General features: G+C 45.5%; 1 long non-coding RNA gene across 1 annotated transcript; it reads left to right on the forward strand.

Moving 5' to 3' along the window:
* Nucleotides 1–11955: 11955 nt before the first annotated feature.
* On the forward strand, nucleotides 11956–14990 carry LOC125510425. The gene is made up of 4 exons (XR_007284618.1): nucleotides 11956–12114; nucleotides 12218–12382; nucleotides 13130–13215; nucleotides 14651–14990. It is a non-coding gene; the product is annotated as an uncharacterized LOC125510425 (long non-coding RNA).
* The last annotated feature ends 260 nt before the right edge of the window (nucleotides 14991–15250 follow it).

Genomic DNA, 15250 nt, shown 5'->3' on the forward strand with positions numbered 1-15250 from the left:
AGAGTGCCTCCGAGGAGAAGAAGAAGAACAATGTCAAGAAGGGCAATGTCACCCCTCCCAACAAAGCCGGCGATTTTAATCCTTCTTATGTGTTATGCCGTGCTAGTGATGGGCATGTTTATGCCAAATTTGTTGGTTCTCCTCATGAATACATTGAATGGTCTATTTGGGTTCCAAAAACCCTTGTTACTAACATCAAAGGACCCATTACAAAATGGGTACCTAAAACCAAGCATTGATCTCTTGTAGGTGTTTGCTTCCGGTGGGAGATCATGGTTGCTCGATAGCGGAGCTACAAATCATATGACCGGAAGCAAGGACTTGGTGGTGGACGTGCACAAGGTTCCATCTATGCCCACCAATGTTGAGTGGGGTGACGCCTCATCTTCTAAGGTATTGGGACTTGGCAAGGTGGTCATCTCTCATGATCTCACGATCGAGAAGGTCATGCTTGTTGCGTCCCTTGCATACAATTTACTTTCCGTTCGTCAACTTGCAATCATGGGCTTTGCCACTTTCTTTGATATCGATACCGTGGCCCTCTTGTGGAGCAAGACTCTTAAAGTAGCTTTTGTTGGGCATGTCGAGAACGGTCTATATGTGATTAACTTTTCAGAGCGACCCACTAAGACCGCGACATGCCTAATGGATAAAGTTGATGTGGGATGGCTTTGGCATCGCCGTTTAGCCCATGTCAATATGAGATCTTTGCAAAGTCTCCTCAAGGGGGACCATTTCCGTGGACTAACGAATGTTAGTTTTGCTAAAGATCGTGCTTCCAGTGCCTGTATCGAAGGAAAGCTACATGAGAAGGCTCACCCTCCCACGACTATCATTTATTCAAAGAGGCCTTTGGAGCTCCTTCACATGGATCTCTTTGGGCCTCCATCCTTCGATAGTCTTGGAGGTAGGAAGTATTGCTTGGTGATTGTGGATGACTACTCAAGGTACACGTGGGTGTTTTTCTTCAAGAGGAAGAGCGAGACCCAACAAACCGTCATTGACTTTGCAAATGAAGCACAACGTCAACACAATGCAAAGATCTTGACAATAAGAAGTGACAACGGCACCGAGTTCAAGAACTACACCTTGGATGAGTTTCTTAGTGATGAGGGAATCAAGCATCAATATTCTGCACCCTACACCCCTCAACAAAACGGTGTTGCAGAGAGGAAGAACTGGACGTTGATGGATGCGTCAAGGACCATGATGGTGGAGTTCAAGTCTCCGTACAACTTTTGGGCCGAAGCCATCAACACCGCGTGTCATGCATCCAATCGGCTCTACCTCCGCAAGGGCTTGAAAAAGACTCCATACGAGATACTCACCGGTAACAAGCCCAACCTCAAGTACTTCTGGGTATTCGGGTGTAAGTGTTTCATTCTCAAGAAAGGTGTTCGGTTGTCTAAATTTGAGGCTAGAGCTTATGAGGGCATATTTGTTGGCTATGCTACAAACTCTCATGCTTACCGTGTCCTCAATAAATCCACGGGACTTATTGAGGAGACGTGTAACGTGGAGTTTGATGAGAATACGGCTCCCAAGTGGAGCAAAGTGGCACTTGTGATGTAGGTGATGAAATTCCTTCCCAAGCCATAAGAAGAATGGGTGTTGTCTTTATCCTACCCATTGAGGAACCCATTTTGGCCGAAGGAGAAGGACAAAGCTCCACTCAAGTGGAGCCATCACCAACCCAAGGCCCACACGCTTCTGAGGTTCAACATGAAGGCCCTCATCTTCAAGAACATGACCAAGGGCAAGATCACGCTCAAGACGGTGTTGACACATCAAGTGATGCCCAAGGTCAAGTTCTCTCCTCCGAGCAAGTTCAAGAACAAGAACAAGCCAAGACGACGCTCAAGATGATAAAGTGACCACTCCTCGTCTCTCCCCCGAGGAGGAATTAGAGCGTCGTGTCGCCAAGGTTGCTTCCAAGCTCTCCACCAAGGATCATCTCATGACGAATGTGCTTGGAAGCTTAAGAAAGGGGGTAAGCACTCGTAGACAATTAGCAAATTATTGTGAGCATCACGCGTTTGTCTCTTGTGTGGAACCCCACAAGGTCTATGAAGCGCTAGAAGATCCGGATTGGCTCAATGCCATGCATGAAGAACTCAACAACATCGAGCGCAACAAAGTGTGGAGATTGGTGCCAAGACCAACCGGGAATCACAATGTCATAGGAACCAAGTGGATATTTAAGAACAAGCAAGATGCCCATGGGATTATCATTCACAACAAGGCTCGTTTGGTAGCACAAGGCTACTCCCAAGTCGAGGGTATCGACTACGGTGAAACCTTTGCTCCCGTTGCTCGTCTTGAATCCATTCGCATGTTGATTGCATATGCTTCTCATCATAACTTTAAGTTACAACAAATGGATGTGAAGAGTGCTTTTCTTAATGGTCCTATTAATGAATTGTTTTACGTCAAGCAACCCCCCGGGTTCGAGGATCCCTACTTTCCCGATCATGTGTATCAACTCGATAAGGCACTCTATGGCCTTAAACAAGCCCCACGTGCGTGGTATGACCACCTTACCGAGTTGTTACAAGACCGTGGTTTTGAAGTTGGGCTAATCGACCCCACTCTTTTTACTAAGAAGGTCAAAGGGGAGTTGTTTGTGTGCCAATTATATGTTGATGATATTATCTTTGGTTCTCCTAACAAAGCTTTCAATGAAGAATTTGCCGCTCTCATGACCTCAAAGTTCGAGATGTCCTCCATGGGAGAGTTGAAGTTCTTTCTAGGGTTCGAAGTGAAGCAAAGAAGAGAAGGAACCTTCATCAATCAATCCAAATACACTCAAGACATGCTCAACAGATTCAAGCTAAGTGACGTCAAGCCGGCTTCCACTCCAATGCCCACCAAGTGCCAACTTGACTTAGATCCCAATGGTAAAGTGGTGGATCAAAAGGTATATCGTTCCATGATTGGATCCTTGCTTTACCTTTGTGCATCTAGACCGGACATCATGTTGAGTTTGGGAATTTGTGCACGGTTTCAAGCCGCACCTAAGGAAAGTCACTATGTGGCGGTCAAACGAATCTTTCGATATTTGGCTCATACCCCAAACTTTGGCTTATGGTACCCAAGAGGATCAAACTTCAAGCTTGTAGGGTACTCGGATTCCGATTGGGCGGGAGACAAAGTGGATAGGAAGTCCACTTCCGGAGGGTGCCAATTCCTTGGTTGCTCTTTGGTAAGTTGGTCTTCCAAAAAGCAAAGTTGTGTGTCTCTCTCGTCCACTGAGGCGGAGTATGTTGCCGCCGGTAGTTGTTGTGCACAACTCCTATGGATGAGGCAAACTTTAAAGGATTGTGGTGTCACTTGTGACAAAGTGCCTCTTTGGTGTGACAATGAAAGTGCCATCAAGATCTCTCTCAACCCGGTGCAACACTTCAAGACGAAGCATATTGAGATTCGGTATCACTTCATCCGGGATCACATTAGGCGAGGAGAGATCGAGCTCAACTATGTCAACACTCATGACAACCTTGCAGATATTTTCACGAAGCCCTTGGATGAAGCAAGATTTCGCGAGTTAAGGCATGAGCTAAATATCATTGATTCGAGCAATGTGGCTTGAACCCTTGCACACCCCACCACGCTCTTTTTGTTGTCTAGTTTAGGTGTAGGCATGGACATAGGGGGAGTGTTGTTCTCTCAATGAACTCTCCCTCCCCCCATTATGCATAAATTGATCAAGTCTTTCACTTTAGCCATTGTTGATGGTACTTGTGCTTCAAAGACGAGTTTTGGTCATGGGCCCAAGGTTAAAATCTTCGCGGCGCCATACCTTTTGACTCAAACATAGGTGGCCTCGGCCACCGCCCTCTTTTGAAGAGGTGTGTCTTGGTCGTTTGCTGGTGTGCTCTTTTTCTTGCCATTTTTGTCTTTTCTTCGAGCAAAAGCCTTGTTTGTTTGGTTGCCGTGGCGTGCTAGGCGGTACTACCGCTGGTGGTGCGCGGTACTACCGCTCATAAGCGGTACTACTGCCCCCAGCACGGTACTACCGCTGAGGGACGGGACCAGGGGGTTAAGTCGGGGCAGGGGGAGGTTTCTTCTCCCCCATACCCATTCACTTCGCCCCCTCTTTCCTCTTCCTCTCTCCAGCCTCCACTCGCCGCGGGAGGGCTCCGGCGGATCTCCGTCTCCGGGGCGTCCCTCTCCATTTCCTTTGGTGGAGTCGATCCCCACCTCGTTCTCTTGCCATGGATGCCGGTATTGCCCCCGTTCCTTCTTTCCTTTTGTCTCGTTTTCAGATCTTGTTTCTTAGGGGCAATGGTGGTTGCATCTCTAGATTTTTGGCTAAATCTAGGCTTGAGTTGGTTGGAGAAGGCAACTAGACTATCTCGATTAGAGTTTGGTAGGAATATTTTTGAATTTGGTAGGCCGGTAGTGCCGGATCTGACCACGGTAGTAGGAAACCGCTGTTTCTCTGCCTCGTGCGGTAGGAAACTGCTGTTTCTTTGCCTCAAGCAATACTACCGCTCTCGTTGGAGCGGTACTGTCGCTTGACCTCGAGCGGAACTACCGCTCTCTTTGGGGCGGTACTACCGCGGGCATGTCACGGTACTACCGCTGCATGTCAAATTCCATCATATTCCTGCTTTACCTTGATCTTTTTTGTTGTGTTTGTTGGCTTATGCTCGTTCTTTCTGGTTGTTTTGCGTGTTCTTGTGTTTGGCTCCAGGTGATGACCATTCCGAGCAGCAAGGTCGCCGTATCAACCCCGGGCGTGCTACATCAAAACGCTACCACACCTCAGAGCCAGCCGGTGGTTCCTCGAGCACCCAACCGCCTCCAGCAAGTGCATCTGCAAGTGTTCCTCCACCTCCTCAGCAATCAAAGCGATCCACCAACAAGCCAAAGGGGAAGACTGTGACTGAGATGACCAACAAGGAGTTTTGGGAGAAGCGTCGCCGCAACCCCTATGCGGTGGACCAAGAACCCACTTTGGTCAACCGCCCGTTCTGGAACCATTTTCAGTTTGCCATCTACTTTGATGTGATCAAGGCCAAGAAGAATCTTTTTGTTGATGTTCGCTCCATTGACACTGATGCTATGGAGAAGGACCCGGAGTACTTTGGCGAAGCCCTTCAGATGTGCACTCAGCTGAACATTCTCAGGATCATGCAATTCAACAAGGATTTCGATGCGGATTTGGTGGCTCAATTCTATGCCACCGTCCATCTTGGGACGGATGTCGACAGGACTCTGACATGGATGACCAATGGCAAGCTGCTTTCCGTCAAGTGGAAGGCTTTCATGGAGTTACTTGATGTGGTGGATCACGGGCTTGAGACTCCTGTCGGTTTCCGCCCTCACCGCAATGCTACATCCACCCACAAGCAAGCCCTTTGGCCCTACTACACTGTGAAAGTTCACCCAGTAACTGATAAGAAGACCTATGAGCTGCCTCCGTATCTGGACATTCTTCATCGCATCTTCCGTGAGACTCTCTTCCCTCGGATCGGGAATCTGGATATGGTCCACTCTTACCTCGTGGACATGCTCCTTTTCTGTCAGCATGAGAAGGAAGCAAGCACTGGAGAGAGCCTGGATATTTCTCATGTCATGTGGTCTGAACTTCTCTCTGTCGTGTCTGAGCGCAAGTGCCCTATATATGGTCCATTCATCATGAGGCTCATCGAGAGGGCCTGGGCACAGACTTATCCCAGAGTGTTGCTAGAAACTGGAGACTTGGTTTCTCATGAGATCAAGCGTCTGAGGAAGAAGGACAATTGGACCACCCCAGCGCCTCACACAGGGGGTCCGTCTGCTGCTGCTGCCCCAGGGGGTCCGTCTGCTGCTGCTGCCATGGGGGATCCGTCTGCTGCTGCTACTGCCATGGGGACCCAGGGTGGGGCTGCTACTGATGATCATGAGGAGGACTTTGGGCCCTCTAGTACAGAACCGTCGTGGGCACAGAAGCTTAAATGCAAGATGAAGAAGCTTTTCTGCATGGAGTCTCATGGTCAGTACATGACTCATGTGGCGGAGAAGCATGCCAGGACGCACCACAAGGAGCTCATGCGTCAGATGGGAGCAACAGTTGCCAGTGGGTCTGAGGGTCAGATCACTGAAGAGGAGGAATGGATTCATCAGCATTGCCCTTGGACCGACTCCGATGCCGAGAAGTTTTCGACCCACGATGAAGATGCAGAGATGTGATGTTCGAGATCTTCTTCTTCCCATCACCTGGAGTCGTAGCGTCACTCTTTGCCCTTTTTTGGTGTCTCGCTACCAAAGGGGGAGAGAGTGTAGGGATTTGTGTTGTTGCCGTGCTTTGAGTCGTCTTGTGGTTTCTTGTGTGTTCTCTCAGTGTCTTTTTTTGGTTTGGTTTGGTGCCTGTGAGACCTAAGTTCTAGACATATGGTGTGAGACATATGCTCCCTATCACTACTTTATTACTTATGTCTATTCAGAGCACTGTAGTTTATTATGACATGCATTCTTGTCCTGTTTATTCTCTTCTCTCATATATCTTGTGCTTAGTATTGTTGGACTATAAAATATAGGGGGGGTGTTGATCCGAATGTGTGTGTCTTGCCCTATCTAGGTGCACACATTTTGGGGGAGCCCGTCTATATTTTGTAGTTCTTAATTTTCTTTGTTTATTTCTTTTCCTTGCGCAAATCCCTAGTTGTCATCAATCCACCAAAAAGGGGGAGATTGTTACGGCATATCTCTCTCAAGGTAGTTTTGGTGATTGATGACAACATGTTTGCGGACTAATCTTCTGCTTTGAATAATTCACAGATTCTCCCCTGGCACGAGACGTTTTCTTCCCCTCGGAGTGTATTTCAAGACGGTGTAGCTCTTTTGTTTCTTTCTCGGTGGACTAGTTGCGTAGAGGGCACCGTACTATCAAGAGGGGGTCCGCTGGGGTATTGCATGGGTGGAATCATCACGTACACATCAGCTTCTCACCCTCCGAGCTTTTCCATTCCATTGTAGAGTTCTCTCCTCTCTTCCTTGTCCTGTCTGGGTCCAAGCGGTAGTACCGCGCAACCAAGCGGTAGTACCGCTGAGGAGCCACAAGCGGCAGTACCGCTCCACAGCGGTAGTACCGCCCGTGGCTCCACAGCAGTAGTACCGCTGGGGTGCCTGGCACCTCCGCCTCGTCCTCAGCATCTTTGGAGAGATTCTCTCTCTCTCTCTTATGTGCCCCAGCGGTAGTACCGCACTGCCAGCGGTAGTACGACCGAAGGGTCATAAGCGGCAGTACCGCTCCACGGCGGTAGTACCGCCCGTGACCCCGCTGCCGTAGTACCGCTGGGCTGTGTGGCTCGTACCGCCTCGACTCGAGGGGTCTTTTTCTCGTGTCGGGTTTTGCGGCACTAGTTGCGGTTGTAGAGGCGGTAGTACCGTTCCAGGAGCGGTAGTACCGCCCCTACCACCATGGTAGTACCGCGTTTGGGTCCTATTCCCCCTAGTCTCCTCTGCGCGGCAGTGCCGCTGGCTGGCGCGGCAGTACCGCTGTCCTGGCGGTAGTACCGCCCCCTCAGCGGTAGTACCGCCCTGTGCGGGGCTGGTTGGTGGGGGGCAACGGTTGGATTGTTACCCCCACTATAAAAGGGAGTCCCCTTCTTCTCTTTGACCCACCTCTTCCTCCCCCAAGCTCCATTTATTGCTCAAGCTCCATTAAATGCTCCAAGCTCCATTTTCGCCTGATCTATCTCTCTAGCCAATCAAACTTATTGATTTGCTCGGGAGTGGTTGAGAAGGCCCCGATCTACACTTCCACCAAGGGATTTTCGATTCCCCCACTCATCCCTAGCGGATCTTGTTACTCTTGGGTGTTTGAGCACCCTAGACGGTTGAGGTCACCACGGAGCCATAGTCCATTGTGGTGAAGCTTCGTGGTTTTGTTGGGAGCCTCCGATTAAGTTGTGGAGATTGCCCCAACCTTGTTTGTAAAGGTTCGGTCGCCGCCTTCAAGGGCACCAATAGTGGAATCACGGCATCTCGCATTGTGTGAGGGCGTGAGGAGAATACGGTGGCCCTAGTGGCTTCTTGGGGAGCATCGTGCCTCCACACCGCTCCAACGGAGACGTACTTCCCTTCAAAGGGAAGGAACTTCGGTAACACATCCTCGTCTTCACCGGATCCACTCTTGGTTATCTCTTACCTTTACTAGTGCAAGCTCTTTAGTGTTACTTCTCTTGCTTGCTTGTTTGCTTGTTGGTATTGCATCATATAGGTTGCTCACCTAGTTGCACATCTAGACAACCTACTTCGATGCAAAGTTTAATTTGATTAAGAAAAGTTAAAAATTGATAGTTACCTATTCACCCCCCTCTAGTCAACCATATCGATCCTTTCACAGCGGTAACAAGAAATATACATTTCTTTAGTTCAAGAGCATTTCTTCATCTTTAACTGTTCTCTGAAAATTGATCACTTTGATACAAAATTTATCAGAGATTTAAGCTTTGATCATAAAACTCATAGAATTATAGGACTGTTATCATCAACGTTGGTCAGAAAATAACAATACTATATTTTAACTTTAAAACAAATATCTTACTTTTGTCATAGAGGAAACTATGTGAATCTGATTTCACCCACAGGGAAAAAAACATTGCTAAGAACAGTTCTTCCAATTAAATTTTCCCGTTGGTTCCAATTTAATTGGAGGATAAAACTTTTACTTTGCAGCGGAAACTTTTCAATATTCTATACAGAAATAATTCTGTACTCTTTTACTCTCTAAGCAATTTTAACCGGTTAGTTCAAAAAAGCATTAGAGAAGCAACAATTTAATCTTTTACTTTAGCTCTATTCACTTTTAAAAGAGCACTTTTATTTTTATTTGCAGTGGAAAACATGAAAAAAAAACCATGAACTTTTTTCTTTTTCAGAAACTTTTCTTTTACTTTTCCATTTTCTAGACAAATTTTTTATTTTGAATAGAAAATAAGCTGTGTGCCCAAACACTGAACAGAAAAAAACAGCACCTCAACGTGGCCTTGGCCCAGCGCGCACCGCTGATGGGTCCGGCCCAGCGCGTGGCTGCGGATCCGGCCCAGCGTGCCGCTGCGGCCTGACGCGGCCCAGCTACCTCTCTGTGCTGCGGCTGGGGCTCGAGGCCACCCCCTCTTTCCCTTCCTTTTTCTCCCTCCTTGCTCTGCATCCTTCTCTGCAGAGAGAGAGATAGAGATCGATGTGGTTGAGGAGCAGCGGGTTGGAGCCCCGCCGGCCGCCGGCGACGGCGTCGCCACCGTGCCGTGCGGGCCGCCCTCTCTTTTCCCTTTCCCCTCCTGCTTCTTTCTCCACCTCCAACAACAGAGAGAGAGAGAGAGAGAGAGATCCGGGCGACCTTCAAACGCAGCGCCCCCGCTGACCCCTTTGCCGGCGTGCGCGAGCACCTCGAGGGTGAACGCGCCGCCGTCAAACGACTTGGTGGTGGTGCTCTTTGCCTTGTATGGGGTTGGTTCTTCTTCCGGACGGCTCGGCATGCCGATGCCCGTCCGGATCGAGAGGAACAGGCGCGGCCTTGTGGCGGCGCACTTTGCCGGCGAGCACGAGGCCCTCTCCGGTGATTTCTTTGCCCTGTAACTTTAGGGTTCTTGTGGGAGGGGAATTTTTCTTTCTCTATGATTCTTTTCTACCCGGAACTTAGCCTAGTTCGAATCTGATACCATTGTTAAACTCTGTAGGATCATCTAGGCTAGATCCTTAAGGGTAGATGGGATGAGGAGTACAAGATACCTTCACTTCCTTCATATCGAGGAACTCCCGGTGCCGGCCATGGTGGATGGCAGTGGTGTGGGCGTGTGTGTGTGTGTGAGTGGCGGCGGTGGAGCTTTCCGTCGCTTCAGCGCCACCCTCTGGATCGGACTAGGGTTAGGAGTGGGGAATAGTGGCGGCGGCGAACCTCATGATGCTAGCCGCCGACCCCACCTCTTTATATAGTGCAGGTGACAGGGGCCCGTCACCCATAATGGGTCGAGCGCCCCCGATCAGGGCGCGGATCTAAGGGCCCGGTGGGCCATTGGGCCCACACGGTGGAGATCATCCTAACACTATATGCATCCATATGTAGTCCGTATTGAAATATCTAAAAAAAGCTTATATTTAGAAAATGGTGGGAGTACTTATTTACTCCCTCCGTTCTAAAATGTAAAATGTTTTTGACACTGCACTGCTTGTATATATATGCCATACTTGAGTTTTAGTTGTGTCTGAATTGTAGTATGTAATTAAGTTGGCCATGTTGCTAAGTCTGGTTTTGGTTTGTGTTTGTGCATGGAATTATTCATCAGCTGTCTTTAGTCATATGGAACATTTTATCTCTTGAAGATTTAAAAAGGATGTGAACGCTTTTTCAGGCATAAATGAGCATTATATTGACATGAACTAGAATTTTATAACGTGTTTTTGTACTCCCTCCGTTCACTTCTATAAGACGTTTTAGAGATTTAAGACAACACCCAAACAGTTCAATTTGAGTTGTCTTAAACGTCTTACAAAAGTGAATAGAGAGAGTAGAAAAAAATGGAGGTGGCTAGGGGTCAGGTGACTGATTTTGTAATTTGGGTCAAAGGGAGTACTAAATAAATGCCTAACTAAATGGATACATACATAAAATCGACGCCGACATTTCCATATCACCGCCTCAATCGGTTGATACTCCCTCCATTTCATAATATAATGCATATAAATTTTTTGAGAAGTCAAAGCTCATCAACTTTGACCAAGTTTGTGGAGAAAAATATTTACATCTAGAATGTCAAACATATATCATTAGATTCATCATAAGACATAGTTTCATATTTTATATATTTGGTGTTGTAGATATAAATTGTTTTCCCTGGAAACTTGATCAAAATTTACAAAGTTTGACCTTTTAAAATATCTATACGTATTACGTTATGAAACGGAGGGAGTACTAAAACTACATAACGAGTTCTTAAAAAAGTAGCCAGGGATTAAATAGTGAACCCGTGCAATTAACAACTAAACCATCTAATCCTAAACCAGCCCATTTTTGTTTATGCAAAGACATATTCCTATGGAATAATGGGTAATTGCTCATGCATTGTAATGAGGGCCATAATTTGTACACAAGTAGCACTAAATTTTAGTGAGTTCTTTTATGAAACAACGGTTTACATATCATTTTATTGTACTTAGTGTACCCATACAACTAACAGCTACAACCATCCAATCCTAAGCCATCCCTTTTGTTTTCTTCATTACCTCCACGTCTTGATCAATCTACTCCACAACATATTCATAATGAAATATCTCTAAGTGGTGTGGTATATATCAGTATATTTTTCTAACATATACCATCATTTACAACTCCAAACTAGTTTAATTAGATTGTTACTTGTCGGAGAAATGGATAAAAATGGATGTATCTAAAACACGTCCATTTCTCCGACATATATCCATTTCTCCAACAAGTATTTTCGGACGGAGGCAGTAGTACACTCGTAGTATATGTATTTGATGTAGCATACATTGGTATATGTATTTGATCAAATTTTAGGAATATGATATTCAGACAAAGATATAATTTGGTGTTTTTAAGATAAGATATAATTTAGTTTTTTCAGATCAATATATAATTTTGTTAATTTGCTATTTTAAATTTACCTTTTTAGCGGTGGTTTTTTATTCACCAGAATGGAGAAGGTACAACATATATGTTTTTTAAACCAGCTACATGGTTGCCCACAGTGAGCTTCTCACGGCTAACTGATGAGGCCCACCAGAGTAGCCCGCCATCAAATCAACCCTACTTGTCCGCCGGTGGCCTGCATAGGAAAAACCCACCAAAACTCTCAGGATGACAAATGGCACACACGCGCTGCACCGGGAGCGACTACAATAGAAAAGCAGGTTGTGGTGCAAAAATAGAAAAAACTGATCTATTCTATTGGATGGGAGATTGATGGCTCAGATTCGGGTGGGGAGGTCTGTGCGTGAAATTTGCAAAAAAGTCCCTCCCTGATAGCTAATTTCGTCCCGATGCCCCTCCTCGTTGACCCAAATCCTGTGGAGGCAGCGCACGAACCAAATCTTCTCCGAGGGCGGCGGCGGCGGCCGCCGCCGCGCAGATCCCTACTCCAAGTTGGGTGAGCACTCCTGGTAGAGGTGATGCTCCTTCTCCTGATGGCTCCTTGCCGTTTTGTGGCTGGCGGCTCAGTTTGAGGCGGACCAGATCGGAGATCATCACCAACTAACCTCCGCCCCACAGCTTCCGTCGCAGATTCCCTTCTGAAGCTTCCAACATCGGTGGGTTCGTCGCCTCCTCTCTCAAGTAACAGCTAGCGCCCTCCTCCCCCTCGTCGGCGGCAAGCCAGTGGTGGTCTCCTCGGCTCCTTCCCCTCCAGCCCGTGCGACGAGGTGGTTCATTTTCCTGGTAAATAGATGCTAACTTTTATTTGCTAGTGAATTTGTGCTACATCCCAATTTTACTATCAAGTAGATTTATGCTGCATCTCTCTAGTTCTATTTTTTGTTCATGTCAAATCTTCTCAGTGAATGATGCACAATAACTTCGATTTGATGGTGTATTGCTACTGTACTAGCGTTTTGGTACTCGAATTTGGAAGTTTTGTTTCACTCATAAGTAATCTGGAGAATCAAGTTGGAAGATTGAATGCAGTCAGCTAATTTCAGCGTCTTGCAGTTTAGCATATAATTCACAAAAAAGATTAATACTCGCAGTTCCGTATTCAAAGGAGCTGTTCAGGATCCCTCCGCTCTGCAACTCCGCTGTGGAGCGGAGCGGGATGCAGCTATATTTCGGCGAGCTGCTAGCAGGGTGCTCCGCGCGCTCTGCTCCGTAGCGAAGGAGCAGAGGGTTGCCGAACACAGCCAAAGTCAATAGCATGAAAACTTGGAAAGAAAGTAAATTGATTCTGCTAGGCAAAAAGTAAAATGAAATTTGTATAATTATCAGCATATCAAAATCCTGATTCACGTATATATGATTCATCGTTGAAATTGCTCCAGTTTAACAGAGAATAAGAAGTGTCCTAGAATATATGAATTATGATTCCCAAAGATGGTGATATTGAGGGTCAACAATTTGTGCATCGAATACTAAGAGTCAACAATAGGAAGTGTCCTAGTATATATTCTGACACACAGACTGTTGCCATAGGTGGTGGGCTCCTCGGCTCCTTCCGAACCGACCTGTGTGACGTGGTGCAAATCTACAAGGTGTCAACACGATGGTTAATTTCTCTGGTAAATAGATGCTAACTTGATTTAGCTAGTACATTTGTGCTCGATCTTAATTTTATTAGCTAGTTGATTTTTGCCGCATCCCTACAGTTCTATTTTCTTGTACTTGTTCATGTCAAACCTGCTCATGTGTGAATGATGCATATTAGTAACTTCATTTCATTATGTATTGCTACTGTTTGTGGTGGTTTGAAAGTCTATTTTGCTTCTTCTGTTTCACTATTAAGTACTCTGGAGAACCAAGTTGGTAGGTTGATGATAATCTTCGATTTGAAGTTTAGGACATTTTACTGAAAATATTAGTTTATGTGGTTGTTCCATTTTATTTCCCATATGCATTCGTTGCATTCATTGTGGTCAAACAGAGTTTTTGTTTGGAGATTTATTTGTATATACCAGTGCACACAATAATCCCAAAAACCCAACTGATATAGAAAATCATCAGTTGTACTTGGACCTGGATTTCACATTTTCCTGCGGCTTTGAGACCTTATTATGAGCTGTGAGTCACCAGAAAGCCAAGGTTCTTGCTTGTTGTTTGAAAGATAGACGATCTCGGCCTCCATGAGCCGTGACAATTGAGTTATTGTTGTTAGTCTTCAATGTCGGTTTTCACTAAGACTGATTGATCATCATAGATTCTATAGCTCCTAACCAATTGTTGACCACGAGTATTCTGATGCACAAGTTGCAAACCGGATAAGTACTATTCCTTTTCTTGGCGAAACTATAGAAGAACTGTTGTTGTAGGCCGTGCCTATAGTGATGATGTTATGGTAAGTGTAGAAATGACTGTGAGGCGTACAGATTTGTTCATGCTTCACAATGTCAAGAATAGAGATTTTTATATGTCTATTCTTATACTAGGTACATGGTTCGCTGGTTATATTAGGGAGTCGCTCTGCTAAAATTGTTCTTGTCAAACTCATAACCAGTTTTGAGTGATTAAAATGTCAATGGCTTCGAGGGTTTGACACATCATTTTATCATACGATATATTTTTTTATTTGTACATACGATACTATTTGAAAATGCCAAGTTTTATAAAGGATGGATTTCTAATAGGATAATTATGTAAATAACTGCATTCCCTGATTCAGCCAGTTGTTGCGAATCTCTAGAATGCACTAGAGTGGTTTTTCCTGTACAAGTATTATTTATATAAATTTTTCATTATTAGTAAGTTAGGATTATCCTCAAAACATTTGGCTTGTCTGCCAATTGCAGTATAGAAACGTACTTTAGGTTGTCTTTTGTGATGAATGTGATTTCTTCTCTATTTTTCGTTCTGTGTGGTATGTGCAACACGCCGTCAGGTGGTCTTGTTGATGCATATTTATTTGCTCAGCTCATGATTACAAAGTTTTAAAGTGAATGTATGACACATACATGGACTTGCACTAACTGAATTGTACTTGTTATGTATGATCTCTCCCAGAACAAGAAGCTCGATGAACAAGAAGCACTTCATCTAGAGGCAACTATTGTGTGCCATCAAGATAGCAACGTCGATCTAGTTCTTAATGGCAATGCTTGCTCAATGATGATTATCATAGTCCTTCAGACTTAGCATAGCCCGCCATGTACGAAAGTTGAAGCAATTTTCGCTAGTAATTCTTGTTGATCTTGTCAGGTTATTGATAGCTCAGTTTGACATGTACTAAAGTAGTGTTCTAAACGCTCTTATATTAGTTTACAGAGGGAGTACTAAAAAATGTGCCGTGGATGCTTATGTGCCTAGAATGGTCCATTTTAACGTATACCCAATTTTCTGTTCCTGAGATGCTTCAGCTTAAACGTACTCACATATTAGTGCCTGTGAGCTGTGATACTCCAGTTTGCCCGGCTGGTTTAACTTTGTCATTTACTCAAATATCTTTGACATCCAATACGTATGCCCAGAGGGAGAGAGCAGGAATGAACACTGGAGACATGACACGGAAAATGGAGGTGGTTAGTGCAAAAGTCTATTTGACATCCAACTACTAGTAGGGGGGTTTTCATAAAATACACATTAAGTGGCATGGAATCCCTCCAC

This window comes from Triticum urartu, chromosome 5 (assembly GCF_003073215.2).
Source record: "Triticum urartu cultivar G1812 chromosome 5, Tu2.1, whole genome shotgun sequence".
Lineage (NCBI taxonomy): Eukaryota > Viridiplantae > Streptophyta > Magnoliopsida > Poales > Poaceae > Triticum > Triticum urartu.